Source organism: Malania oleifera, chromosome 4 (genome assembly GCF_029873635.1).
Source record: "Malania oleifera isolate guangnan ecotype guangnan chromosome 4, ASM2987363v1, whole genome shotgun sequence".
NCBI lineage: Eukaryota > Viridiplantae > Streptophyta > Magnoliopsida > Santalales > Ximeniaceae > Malania > Malania oleifera.
In genome coordinates this window covers 38969819-38985635 of record NC_080420.1, presented here as the reverse complement: position 1 = coordinate 38985635, position 15817 = coordinate 38969819, and the positions used below count along the sequence as shown (strand labels likewise).

Sequence of the window (15817 nt, the reverse complement as noted above, 5' to 3'; positions counted from 1 at the left end):
AGAGTCACGATCTCCCCCTTTTTTATGATGGCAAATACACGAGCAAAAATATAAAATGGGATACGCCTAACAAGGCTCCCCCTCAAATAATGCACAATATAAAATTTAGCAGAATGTAAAAACCTTTTGCAAGCTAATTTTCTAATTTTGCTAACTCTTTTTGCTATAACCTTATATTCTTCTCCCCCTTTTGACATCAACAAAAAGGTATATAACAAAAATGTTCTAATATAATTATATCTCTTTTTTGTTTTTGAAAAATATATAACTTTTATATTTCAAAAATTGTACTGTGAAATATGTGTCCCTGTGTTAATTCAATTTAATTCTCCCCCTTGCTAATGCAAAAACAAAAAAATTGTGTTGTTTAATTAAATTGCAATGTGAACATATACAATGTGTCAAATTTTATAGACATGGATAAGCAAAAACAGTCACTAAAGTTCGAAGGTTATGTGAGGTTTAACATGTGTAAGTTAACATGCACTCATCATGATACGAGTTTAATACCAAATGTGAACAATTGGGATACCAAATGGGAACAAATAAGCCAAATTTGAAATTTTTAACCAATTGTGAATATATGTTGCTCCCCATGAATAATGTCATCTAATATAATTCTAGGCAACTTCTCGACTATGCATCAGGCCTAATTCATGTCTAATTTGGATAAACCTATCCTTCGCAAATGGTTTCGTGAATATGTCTACCCATTGTTTATTTGTGCATACAAACTCAAGTGTCACATCTCCTTTTTGCACATAATCACGAAGAAAATGATGTCTAATTTCTATGTGTTTAGTTCGTGAATGTGATATAAGGTTCTTTGAGATGTTTATTGCACTCGTATTGTCGCATCTTATAGGAATTGTGTCATAACTTAATCCAAAATCTGTCAGTTGTTGCTTCATTTATAGTGTTTAAGCACAACAACTTCCTACCGCTATGTATTCTGCCTCAGCTGTGGAAAGAGAAACTGAATTCTGCTTCTTGGAAAACCAAGGAACTAAAGAATGTCATAAAAAAATGACATGTGCCACTCGTGCTCTTCCTATCCACTTTGCTACCAGCAAAATCAGCATCTGAATAGCTGATAATCTCAAAGGATGTATATTTAAAATTCCATAACCCCAGTTCAGTAGTTCCTATCAGGTATCTAAGTATTCGTTTGACAACTAACAAATGTGACTCTTTTGGTGCAGTCTAAAATCTTGCGCACAAACATACGCTAAACATTATGTCAGGTCTACTGGTAGTCAGATATAGTAAGCTACCGAACATTCGACAATAGAGCTTGACATCTACTGGTATAACTTGTTCATCTTTGTCTAATTTTAAAGAAGAGCTAATAGGTGTTCCTAATATTTTTTCATCTTTCATATTAAACTTTTTAAGCAGATCTCTAATGTACTTCATTTGATTTATAAAAATTCCATGTTTTGTTTGTTTGATTTGAAGTCCTAGGAAGAAATTTAGTTCACCCATCATGCTCATCACAAATTCATTTTGCATAATGCTTGCAAACTCATTGCACACGTCTTTATTTGTTGCTCCAAATATGATATCATCTACGTATACTTGAACTAGGAGCATGTCATCTTTCTTAGACGTTATGAAAAGTGTTGTGTCTATCCTTCCTCAGATAAATCCATTATCGAGTAGAAAACCGCTTAGCCTTTCATTCCAAGCTCTAGGAGCTTGTTTTAAACCGTACAAGGCTTTAGTTAGTCTATAAACATGTTTTAGATACTTATGGTTTTCAAAATGTGGGGTTGTTCTACATATACCTCTTCACCTATGTAGCCATTTAAAAATGGCATTTTGACATCCATTTGACACAGCTTGAAATCCTTAAAAGCAGCATAGACTAAAAGCATTCGAATGGCTTCCATTCTAATTATAGGTGTAAAGGTTTCTTCAAAATCTATTCCTTCTTCCTGGTTATATCCCTGAGCTACTAGTCTTGCCTTATTTCTAACAACTATCCCATGTTCATCTTTCTTGTTCTTATATATCCATTTTGTTCCAATAATTGTCTTATCCTCAGGCCTAGGAACTAATGTCCACACTTTATTTCTCTCTAACTAGTTTAACCCTTCTTGCATGGACATCACCCAAGATTCATCCTCAATTGCTTCACTCACATTCCTAGGTTCTTCTTGAGATAGAAATGCAAAATGACTAATCATATTCCTAAGTGAGGATCATGTGGCTACTGCATGTAATGGTTCACCTATTATTTGATCAATGGAATGACTCTTTATACGCTTCCATTCTTTAGGTAGTTCATTAACTTATTTTCAATTTGATTAGTTTTAGCAGATGGTTCTTTAATTTCATTTCTCTTTTCTGAATCACTTTCAATAGACAGTTTTTCAAATTCCTTATTTATCTCAATTTCATCTTCATCAATCCTTTTAGAGAATGGATTTGACTCATCGAATACTACATGAATGGATTCTATAACGATTAATGTTCGTTTATTATATACTCTGTATGCTATGTTATCTAAAGCATACCCTAGAAAGATACCTTCATATGATTTCACATCAAACTTTCCTAAATATTCATTGCCTCTAAGCACAAAACATTTACAGCCAAAGTTATGAAAATATTATATGTTTGGTCTATGGTCATTCCATAATTCGTAAGGAGTCTTATTTAGAGATGGTCTAATCAAAACTCTATTTAGAACATAGCAGGCAGTATTTACTACCTCATCCCAAAAGTACTTAGGTACTTTATGTTCGTTAAGCATAGCTCTGGCCGTTTCTTGTATAGACCTATTCTATCTTTCAACTACACCATTCTGTTGTGGTGTTCTAGGAGCCGAAAAATTATGAGCTATTCCTAATGAATTGAAGTAGTCTTTCATGCCTTGATTTTTAAATTCTCTACCCCTATCACTTCGAATTTTAGTGACAGTATAACCCTTTTCATTTTGAATTTTCTTACACAGATTTATGAATTGTTCACATGCTTTACCTTTGTAACCTAAAAATAGTACCCATGTATATCTTGAATAATCATCAACTATGACGAATGCATATGATTTTCCTCCTAGACTCTGAGTTGGGTTTGGACCAAATAAATCTAAATGTAGCATTTGAAGTAGCCTAGTAGTAGAGATTCCTAGTTTCTTCTTAAAGCTAGTTCTTGCTTTTTTTCCTAGTTGGCATGCATAACAGATTTTATCTTTCACGAATTTAGTCTTAGGAAATCCCTTAACAAGTTTAGTTATTAAGTCCATGTTTGCGTGTCCTAGTCTCCTATTCCAAATCCAACTAATCTCATTTATAGTAGAAAAACAAGTAACATGTTGAGAAGTAAGATTGTCAAGGCTAGTGGTGCAGACATTTTCATGACGATCAATAGTAAACAATATTTTGTTTTCAAATTTGTTCTCTACAGTGCATTTGCCATGTTCAAATGAGACTTTATAACCTTTATCACGTAGTTGATTTATACTCAATAAGTTATGTTTCAATCCATCAACTAATAACACATTATCAATGACAAGTGAAGGTTCCTTACCAACCTTACCAACTCCAATGATTTTACCTTTAGAGTTATCCCCAAATGTAACAAATCCTTCATCTTTGGATAGGATAGATGCGAATTTAGCTTTATCTCCTGTCATATGTTGCGAGCATCTGCTATCCATATACCACTTGTCCTTCGAGGATGACAATCTCAAGCACATCTGCACGACATAATCAGATAACTACTTTTGGTACCTAGATTTTCTTGGGTCCACAGGGATTAGTACTAGATTCTCCTTTGACTTTCTAGAATTTCTTAATTTTGACATCTTTATTTTTGAAAGGACAGTCAAATTTTATGTGACTCAACCTCTTACATTTAAAACATGTAATATTTCTATGATAGTCTTTAGTTGGAACATAAGATTTTGACTCTCTTACAAAATATCCCATGTAGAGATGTCTCTGTTTTAGATTCTCCTTCCCATTAAAACCAAGACCTTCCTTCTCTAGGGAATTTCTTTGAGCTCCTAGGAGTTTTTCAAAATTATTTTGAGCTTCTGTAAATTTACAAATAATCTTAGACTTATCTTTCAAATTCTTTTCTAGCTCCTCAATTTTCAAATCCTTGTCTTTCATGAGAGATGCATGAGATTCATTTTAACTTTCAACTAACTTTGAAAATTCTTTCAATTTTAATTTCAAACTAGAATTTTTCTTATTCATTTTCTCAAGCATTTTAAGGGTATACAAATATTTCTGATGCAATTCATCATAAGAAAGCATGCTATTTTCATTTTCTGAATCACTTGAATAGTAAGATGAAGCAGAACAAAAAAATTGTACCTCATGGTCATCGTGAGCCATCAGACATAGATTCACAATCTTGTCATCACTGGATTCAGATTCTAAACTATTGGTACTGTGAGTGTCCCAGCCCACCTTTAGAGCCTTCTTCTTCTTCTTCTTAGACCTTTTCTTTAGCTGGGGACAATCTGACTTGATATGTCCAAATTCTCTACAATTATAACACCTGGAAGGATCATCATTTTGCTTCCTTCTTCTTGACTCTCCCTTTTCTGTTTTTGAGCCCTTGAATTTTCTGGTGTATTTCTTGTTCTTTCTCATGAACTCTCCAAATTTCTTAGTGATAAGTACCATGTTTTCATCCGATTTTGAATCACTTCTCTCACTAGAGCAGTGAGATGATGTCGTAAGTGTTGTAGCTTTCTTTGCTTTAATTTGCTCATTCTTCCACTCATTTATTGCAAGCTTATAGGTGATGAGCGATCCAATTAGTTCATCAATAGACATCTCCTTCAGATTTCTCCATTCTTCTATTGTAGTAGCTTTAGCTTCCCAAACTGGAGGTAGTCCTCTAAGTATTTTCCTGATCAACTCATAATTAGGGTAAGATTTACCAAGAGCATTTAAAGAGTTTGTGATGTGTGTGAAACTAGTGTACATGGATTGAGTAGATTCATCAACAGTCATTTTAAATGCCTTATATTCACTAGTGAGCATGTCTATCCTACTATCTTTTACTTCCTTAGTACCTTCATATGTGACTTCTAATTTTTCCTAAATCTCTTTAGCAATGTTACAGACCATCACCCTATTAAATTCATTTACATCTAGTGCACAGAATAATAAATTCATTGCAGTAGCATTTATTTGCACAGATTTCGAGTCTTCCTCCGTATATTCATCTTAGTCTTAGGAATATTTACCTCGTCAACTACTTTTATAGGAACATGGTTTCCCTTAGAAACTATTTTCCATACTTTCCAATCAGAATTCAAAAGATATATGCTCATCCTACATTTCCAATAAGTGTAATTTACACCGCAGAAAATTGGTGGTCTAGTGGACAAGTGTCCCTCACCAAATGGAGTTACACTGATGTGTGCCACGTGAACTTTTTATAAAATGAACAGTCAAGTCTATGTAAACCCACTCTGATACCAAATGTAAATTCAGGTGTAATCCCAAGAGGAGGGTGAATTGGGTACTTTAAAAATCTTTAAGTTTATTTTACCACTTAATTCCTATTTCAATATTTAACCATTAATTACTGGGGCTTGAAATTAATTCAAATTATTATCTCAATAAATTCTATTTTACCCAATTAATTATCAAGTGCATATAATATAAATCAACATACACACATGCAAAAACCGATAATGAAATGCAATTGGAAATTAAAAAGATAAGGGAAGAGAGAAGGCAAACACGATTTTACGAGGTTCAGCCAACCTGGCCTACGTCCTCGCCTTGAGCGACCCACTCAAGGATTCCACTAAATCCCTGCTCCTTTAACTGGGACAGAGCTTCCCTTACAATCCACTGCTTACAAGAGGTACAACTTCCTCCTCACCCAGTTCACAACTCGAACCGTGACTACGATATAAAATTTCAAATCTGCAAAAACTCAATATTGCTTCTAACAAAGCTAGTGAGTACAATGGAAAAACCTAACACATATCCATATGATAAAACTTAAAGCTAAGTATGTATGTAACGATGATATCGTTATATGAATGATATGCTTTACAAATCAATCCTTTAAACCAATATCTCTCAAATATGATTTTATAAATAAATGCTTTGGAAAAAAAATAAGGTTCGATTTTAGAATACTTTAAGCAAGATTAGAAAACAAAATTCTTTCAAAAATAATCTTTGATAATGCGCAGATCTATATTCTTGCTATCAATAATCTGTAACGTTGGATCGTTGAATAAATAAACAAATTTGAATATAGCAAAGATTTAAACACTATGTTTGAAAAATAATATTCCTCAATAATATGTATTTAGAGGTTCTTAGGATTTGCAATCAAATACTGTTAGCTTTACCGTGATCCCAAGAGGGGGGTGAATTGGTATTTTTAAAATTTATCTCTTAGGTATTCCTCCTACAGCAGTATGTTCACAAGCCTATTATCAATCTAGTGCAAATAATGTAAATATACCAAAAATTAAATAAAGCAGTTTAAACAATCACACAAGCACCAAAAAGCAATAAAGAGAGGGTGACACGCAGATATGTTATCGAGGTTCGGCCAACTGCCTACGTCCCCGTCTTGGCTAACCAACACAAGGATTATCACAATAACTTGCTCACTTAAACAGGTGGAGCGGCACCTATACAACCAGGTCAAATTATCACAGGGCTGACGTCAACCTTTACCAATCCTTACCGGTCTGGATTACCGCACCCTCAGGCCACACCTAGAATCTCTCAGATATGCAATCAAAAGGTACAATGTATGGGTGCTTTCACGTAAAGCAAATTTGTACCACAAATGCGCACAATATCACATACACCACAGATGATTAATAATGTAAGCTCAGTGTGGTCTAGGTTGTTTAGCTCTCAAAAATGTTTTCTATCAGTGTAGTGAGTACGTGAGAGTATCAATAATAATCTGTGTATTTCAAAATATTCAATCAAACATGTTCACACAGAATATCAAACAAGTCTCAAAAATATCAATCAATAGAATGTCTCAATCACATGAATATGTATATGCTTGGATTGAAAGATATATGTAATCTTTGTATTTCAGCAAATGATATAGATTTGAATGGATATTGCCACAAAGATTAATATAACACACACAAATATCTTTTCACAAGAATATCAATATAAATACCACAAGATATTTGAATACATTTGAAAATAGTTTTGCAAGCCAAAGGCAAATACAAACTTCCTAAGTTATTGCAATGAGAATGCAACACTTGGAAGTTTAACAAGTCTTCTTAGGATAGGCTTATTAGAAAAGCCTCCTAAGAATACTTAGGTTATGCTCTCGTATGAAAAATCAATTCAAAGCACTTTAGACAATGAGAGCAAACCTCTAAACAATATCACTCAATGCACTTACAAATGATACAGAAGGATAGAGAAGGTAAGTTTGAGTGGATTTAGCAAGAGTATGAGAGGTATGATGTTTTTAGCTTGAGAGAGAATTTTTAAGTATATTTTCTAATCAATGCTTAATTCTCCCAAATGAAAGAGTATATATAGACATACCAAAATTTTTGACCGTTGGGGACCTATTAGGGATTGTTGGAAAAGTTTAATGACACTTAAACCATTTTAACCTTGTTTAAAAATTATTTATCCGCGGTAAAAATTATGGCAACTAGAGAGGTCCGGTCGACCAAATCAGTTTTGATCGACCAAGTCTCATATGGTTCGGTCGACTAGGAGAATTTTGAACTGAGGACTCGGTCGACCAGGAGAGGGCGATTTCCCAAATTTCCGAGGTTTGGTCGACCAGAACATTTTGAACTACCTAGTTCGGTCGACCAGACCGCTGGGAATTCTCCTGAGAACCTTCCGGTCAACCGGGTAGTTGTAGTACAAAAGTGGTCGGTCGACTAGATGGTCAAACTTTTGACCTAAGGAGGTTTCGGTCGACCAGGGCCTTTTGAACTACCTGGTTCGGTCGACCAGGTGGTCAAAAGTTGACCAAAAAGGGTTTCGGTCGACCGGGGCTTTTTGAACTATTTTGGTTCGGTCGACCAGGTGGTCAAACTTTTGACCCAGGAGGTTTCGGTCGACCAAAGCCTTTTGAACTAACTTGGCTGGTCGACTGAAAGTGCAAACATACAAGCCCTATTCAAGTACGTAACAAACAAATGTATAAATGTGTGTCCTAGGTTCACTTGGGGTCCAATTTGAAAACACCAAAAAATTCCGGTGTCGGTCAACCAATACCCTAAGGTCTTTCTAAGGTCATTTTTGGTTTGTATATGGTTTGAGCTTACAAAATAAATTATGCATGTGATGTGTGTGCTTATTACAAACCGAATACCCTAATTACTATTACAGATAAATTTCACTAAAAGTTATTACAATTAAGAGCATGAATTTGTCTTCAAGCTTTGAGCTTTCATGTGCCATTGATGATATGCTAATATGAACTTGCACATGAACTAGATATTTAATAAATACAGGAGTATTTGTCATTATCAAAATCGGGCGTGACCTATAAGGTCAACAAATACTTCTTACACTAATCAAATAGCAACCCTTTGAATGAAGATATATTTAAAACTTTCTTCAAGATTTTAGTTTTAAACAAAAGTTTTTCTCAAGTAGTAATCTTCCACAAAATATATATATAAATATATATATATATATATATATATATATATATATATATATATAGATAATAACTCAAGATCAACTTCTCAAAATGAATATTCAATGATAAGTTTGTGAGATGAAAAACTCTTTGAGAACAAGCAAACACTTAGTTTGATCACCAAACCATAATACCAAAGTTGTTTGCACAATAGTTGCTAGAACCCCTTTTGAAAATCAGTGTAGTCCAAGCTTCAATATAATGTAAATGCTTTGAAATTGCAGACAAGAGCTTAGCAATAAGTTCAAAAATGTTCAGAGATGTGTATACGTTCAAGGCTTCCAATTCTATTACCAAAGTGTTTTTTTTTTTTGGCACTAGGGTTTAGAGGTTGATTATAAAGGTAAGCTCAGCCTTAGGATAAGTCTTGACTGTTGGATCAATTTGATCAAGTGTATAACCTGTGTGTTCTCTCGCTAAAGATTGGATTTTTAAACTTCCCACAGGTTCAGACGACTGAAGATTCGGGTTCAAACGTCTGATGTTCCTTAAAGAACTGAAAATTATAGTCTGAACACAAGGTCAAACTACTGAACTGAGGGTTCACTCTTCTAAAGTCCCTAGTTCAGATGACTGAACTAAAGGTTCAGAGGTCTGAGGGTGTTTTGCCTATTCTGTGTTTCAGTAATTAAATCTTCAGATTACTGAACTAATTCTTCAGTCTTCTGAGGAAATTCTTCAGACGTCTGAAGAAAAACTCCAAATGTGTGAAGTTGAATCTTCAAACTTCTGAGGGTAATCCTCAGTCGTCTGGTCAGACCCACTTCAAAATTTTTAGTTTAGTTTTTCAAAATCATTTGAGCTCTCATACTTTAACCTCTTATAAAACATTTTTCAGGGTTTAAAAATAAGTTCTCTAAATCAATATTTAACCCTAGAAAGTTTTCATGATATGCATGTGTATGGTATATTTTGAGCTTCCAGTTATATAATATAAAGTATGCACATACATCAATTCTAAATACCCATTCCCATGACGATGTTGAACTTGACACTTGCATCTTCATTCTTCTACTCTTTTAGTTATATAGATTGTGCTAGGTTATATATATGCTATAATCCTCGTGGCTTCCATGACTTCACTACTTTCCGTGCATGCTAAGTAATGTTCCTGCTCACATTCTTAATGCACAGATCAAATACCAAGTGATTTGTCATTATCAAAATAGGATTGGACTCATAGTGTCTACACATTTCAAACTACGTTTTGTCGCGGCGTCCCGGGAGCGCGTGTGCCCCGGGCGGTGAACTAAAAAATCAATTTAATATTTTCATGGAAAAACATGGATATCGGAGTCGCCACTAACCTTTAGTGCGGTTAGAACACGTGATTACTACCCCGTTAGGGGTAGAATCGGTCTACATTACCAGAGTTGGGGTCGGGAGTTCAGTTACGCGAGGGGAAGGTACGAGCACCCCCTACGCGCCCGTTCTTACGAACGGTACCTAATTAATCCGAAATTATCCCTAAGTTAATCTAATAATTCTTTAAATTACTCCTTCTTATGAATTTATAAATACACATAAAAAAATAAATAAATAAATAAATAACTAAAAATAAATACAATATATACATATATATATTCCCTCAGAGCTTAGGGTACGTGATGCCCAAAGGCTCATACCCCCGCAATAAAATCATAGGGATATAAATACGAAAATACTTAATACAATAATACAAAAATACTAGAAATAGTAAATATTGTAATACAATAGAAACATAGAAAATAATAAAATATATATATATATATATATATATATATGATAATAATAAGGCTAATACATCATAATGATAATACACTACATGTAATAACTATTCTACTATGATAGTGATACATATATATATCTCATAATATTAATAACATATAAATGTTAAAACAATATTTTAATATTATATATCGTAACACGTAAGTACTAACATTGTACAATAATAGTATTATTAGAATGATAATATACCTATATCACACTATTAGCAATAGTAATACACATATATTATAACAATACTACTCGAATACTAATACACATATACCACAATAACATACATATCTTAATACGTAAATATTAATATTATACCATAATAATACTACTATACTAATAATACATATATATCATAATTTTAATAACTATACAATATGATAATAATACATTTTAACAAATACATGCAAAAACCCTAATTATAAATAATCAAAACTTTAACATAGCACTAACAAAAACCTAATATTAAGAATAAAGGAAACATTTAAGTACTCGCCAATAAATCAAACCCTAAAAGTTAAAAACAAACATGGAAACAAATAAGACGAAATTATGGAATTAGCCAATCCCTAAAATAAATATACAATATATGCAATAATATTTATGGAAATAATTGAAGCCTTACCATTAATGTACAATAAAAATGTGGAAACAAATTAAACCCTATAATACACATGCAATATATACAATAATAGAAACTATTACACAAGTAATATTACCGAAAGCAATTTAAACCCTAAAGTTAACAAATAAAACACGCGACAATAATTATGGGAATAATTTAAAACCTTACCATTAATATATTATGACAATATGAGAGACCAATCGAACCCTAAATAAAGCATATGATGAACAAAACCCTAAATATACCATTAAAACCCTAAATACAACACGTAATAATTTAAACCCTAAATACACAATATATACTAAAATAAATAACATACCACAAGATAGTAAACAACAATAACATAGATACCCTAAATAATAAATAAGTATATCACAATGATTGAAAATACAATGATAATATAAACACTTTGCACCGATATTCAAACGATAAATATGGACATGTAATAAGGTATTAAAAAAAATAATAATCCAACAATAATACTAATACATATAATAAGAGTCTAAACATGAAAGCTATATATTACAAAACAAAGACACTAAATATTACACATACCTGCATAAATAAAAAACAAAAACAACAAAACAAAACAAAAACCCGAATATTAGATATTAGTAAAGACCAAAATTAGAAGAGAAATAAATAAAAACAGAATAAAACAAAATAACAAAAATAAAATGAAATTGCATGCCTCTGTGTGTGTGTTCTGTGCAGGGAGACTCACCGGGGACTTACCATGGGGGGGTACCACCGGAGTTAATGGGCGGCGACGGTGACGGCGACGGCGTCAGCGGCTGAGCAGAGAACTTACCAACAGAGGGGCTGGCAGCGAGGGGCACTGAAATTTGGGAGCTGCTAGGCGTTGATGGTGGTGGTTCTTCGCAGAGGAGAGGAGATGGCGCGTGGCTTTGCTGGAGGCTGGAACAGAGGACTCCCGGTGGTGTAACTTGCTGAGGGAATGACGCACGGGGCAGAGGAGTTGCAGAGGGGTATGGTGTGGCTCGTGGCTGTCCGGAGGTTGCTGCTGGAGGCTGGATGGCTACGGGAGTTGCAGAGTAGAGGGGCTACGGTGGCTGTGGAGGTTTGGGCGTGGAGTTGATGGTCGGATGGAAGCTGGGCTGGGGCTGTTGTGGTGTTGGCCGTGAGGTAGCCTGCTGCAGGGATGGTCCTCGGATTGCAGCGATGACGGTCTGTTTTGGTTCCGTCCCTACGCCACTCTCCTGCTCCGGGAATGCGTGTGGAAGATGGCGATGGCAGTAGGGGGGTTGCTGGTGGCCGGAGTTGAAGATGGGAAGCCTGTGAGGACCTCCGGCCTTTCTGTGTTACGCGAGGAGCTGTAGGAGGTCGGAAGAAGAAGAAGAAGAAGAAGGAAAAGAAAATTTTTGCTCCGTTTGCTCGGCTGCGCCCCCCTTTGGTTGTCCCCTCTCTAGCATTATATAAAAAAAAATCTCAAAAACCCTAAAACAACTTCCCTTTTTTGATTTTCTTTTTCTTTTTCTTTTTTTATTCTTTTATTCTTATGGTAATAATGAAAAAGGAAATAATAATAATAATAATAATTATCATAATAATATAAGTATCCATAAGATAATAATAATAAAAATAATACTACTATTGATAGTAAATAATAATAAATAATTATGGTAAGAATAAAAATAATAAAGATATTATCAGTAAAATAATAATAATAATAATAATAGAGTATTAATACAAAAAGTAATAATAATAATAATAATAATAATAATAATAATATATCAAAAATAATAACAATAAAATAAATGGAAAAAAAATAATTATAGTAAAGGAAAAATAAAATAAAGATAATAAAAGTACTAGTAATAATAATAAAAATGAAAAATAATAATAGTAATGATAAAAATACTAGCAAAATAATAGTAAAGTACTAATAATATAGGAAAATAATAATAATAATAATAATACTAATAATAATAATAATAATAATAATAATAAATTAATTAAAAAATATACCCAAAATAATAGTAAGGTAACACTAATTATAATACTAGTAATGAACAATAATAAATAATACAAATAATTATAAGAAAATAATAATAATAAAAATAAGGTAATAATAATAATAATATAATGAGAAGGGACTCATTTGTTCTGTTTGGCTAGGGCAAAAATAGGGTGTCTACACGTTTTACATACCTTCTAATGAGAGGAGCCACCTTCTTCTAAATCATTGGATGTACTTGTTATGAATATAGATCTTTATTTTGACTAAATTTTATGTACACTCTTAATCTTCGTTTCCCTAATTAGGTCTTAAGTTGGCAGTTTAATGTTGTTATATCTTTAGTTAATGAGTTGGGAGGCTCCTATATTACTTTTAGGCTATAGTGTTTGAAAGATTTATTTGGGAGGAGGTTAAGAAAGTGTTGGAATTTAACAAATTTTTGGCAGTATGCCATCTGTAAATAGAACATTTCCCAAACTTGCAAGTCACAAAAGTTCTTCCTAGGTTTAGCTAAGCTATCAGTAGTAGTACACAACCTAGGGTTTGTCTATGCATATATGAAATTGCATAAAAGATAAATCAAGTCCTAACAACACAAGCAATGTAGTTCCAATATCTCCCAATAATTCTCAATTCAGCATATGAATAGGATTAAACAAGCAACAGAACTACCAGCATGCAGTACAAACTACATCTTACATACGTTCTAATGAGAGGAGCCACCTGCATCATCTAGTCGAGATTGGCGCATCATTTGTTCAAATGGCTCTTGCTTGTTCAAAATTGCTGCGAACGTGGCTTCAATGTTGGACACCTTGTATTTCAATTGCTGGTTCTCCACTTCAACATTAGACACCATGTCTTTCAATTGCTAGTTCTCCATTTCCATCGTATGCATCCGCTGAACCATCTCCTCCACCCAAGACTTGGCGTCTCAATGCGCTTGTTCCATATCAGCACGAGACTCCACACCCATAGAAGATGATGTTGTTGGGGTGATGCATCCAATTCCAAGACCTTTCACCCAGACCCCCACTCATTCCCCAAGCACCTGAGTGGTTATCTAGTAATCCGTCATTTTCCAACTTCCATCTAAAATAGGTGCAACCCTCAAGTCGACCATCTTCGTCTATTTTCGGTCATGAAAATGATAAAAAGGAAGAAATAATAATACAAATTTGATGTTTTGAATCAAATTATAAACTAAATATTTTCTTTTACTTACATGTTTGCCCTGCGCACCCTTGCACCACTTCCCCCGATCGCCTTTGGTGTTTTCTATGATAAAGATCTAGAAGCGGATCCTCTGCTTTAGTCTCGGGATCATGCAACATTATCATATAAAACTTCATTAATATTAATTCAGGTAATGGTTAGATAGTTTTACATATAGCAATTACCGTTCAATGATTTACGAATAACCTCGACCCACCGCAATGTGTCGTAGGGAGTTTGCACCAGTTCGTAGAATTTTTTTCACATATAGTCTACAAAAAAAATGTAATGACTTTTTATTAGCCACATCAATGTGAAAAAGTAGTTATTATAATACAAACACATCACCTGATAGTGTGGGTCACGGAAATGGCGACACATCACCTGATAGTGTGGGTCGTGGAAATAGCGACACACCACCTCCCAATCCGCTTGGGATATCTTATCGTATGAGTGTGCTTCTGCTTGATCTCCCATCGCCAAAAAATGTTCGGGCATTTTGGCATAATAGGTCTTAAATTTATTGCACAGTTGCATGTCCACCGCCCTCTTCACATGGTCTAGGTGGAGAATGTCCATATTGAACTCCTCCTATATAGGTAATACAGTTAGAATGTTAGACAGTTGTTTGGCTAGTATATTAAAAGTAAAAAAAAAAAAAAAGTTTTGGGATTATTCACCAAGATACACATGTAAAGAACCATGCGTTGCGCCTCAGTCACCTACGGCCAGCTGAAGGCTGTGACTAGAGCTTACTGTTGGCATATAATGTCGAGCTCCCGTGTCCACGCTAGGCACCAATTGTCAAGCAGGGTCGTGAAGCCTGGAGGAATGTCAATCTGAATCTGCTGCTCCATCCTCTAGAGGTGATTTTTAAGCATCGTGTTCTTCGCTACACCATGGCCTAACCTCACTATGGATGTCGATACTAAAAGAAAAGTTAAATTAAAAACAATATTTTAATCATACACGTGCATAACCATCAATAGTTTAAATCTAAATAAATTAATCGTAACCTTACCAACGCTGCTTATCATGGTGAGAAAATCACCTTGCATTTCATTCCCAGCTGTGGTATCCATGTTTGGCCAAGGTCCCGATGGCTCAGACAATGATGGTGTCGCATCAGGACTGACATGCTCCGCTGGTCTCGAGGATGTTGGATCATCCTTATGCAATGATGTAGTTGAGAGCTTGGAATGAAGTCAGCCACGATGACCTCTTGGTGCCATGTAGTAACCTGGATAATTATAGAAATTAAATAATAAAGAAAGAAGAGAAAAGGAAAATTCAAAAGGAGACCCAAAGCATTCATCGATGAAAAGTCTTCTTGGGCTCATCGACATAGACACGTGTCTCGTTGATGAGAACTTACCGAGAGGTCTGATTTTAGGACTTGAAACCCATCGATGAGGGTTAGGTGTTCCTCGACGAACCCCTTTCTTGGACTCATCAACGAGATGACGTGGCTCGTCGACGAGACCACGTGGACAAGCACTCTATATAAGACCAAAAATCATATTTTTCAACGACGATTGCATGTCAAGCTCTCTCTCTCTCTCTCTCTCTCTCTCTCTCTCTCTTTAGAATTCATTCCC

The 15817-nt window shown here is 34.3% G+C and overlaps 1 long non-coding RNA gene across 1 annotated transcript; it reads right to left on the bottom strand.

Moving 5' to 3' along the window:
• Window positions 1–13621: 13621 nt before the first annotated feature.
• On the bottom strand, window positions 13622–14810 carry LOC131153567 (uncharacterized). Its single transcript, XR_009136266.1, has 2 exons — window positions 14230–14810; window positions 13622–14133 (listed from the first exon to the last, which is right to left on the bottom strand). It is a non-coding gene; the product is annotated as an uncharacterized LOC131153567 (long non-coding RNA).
• Window positions 14811–15817: the final 1007 nt, after the last annotated feature.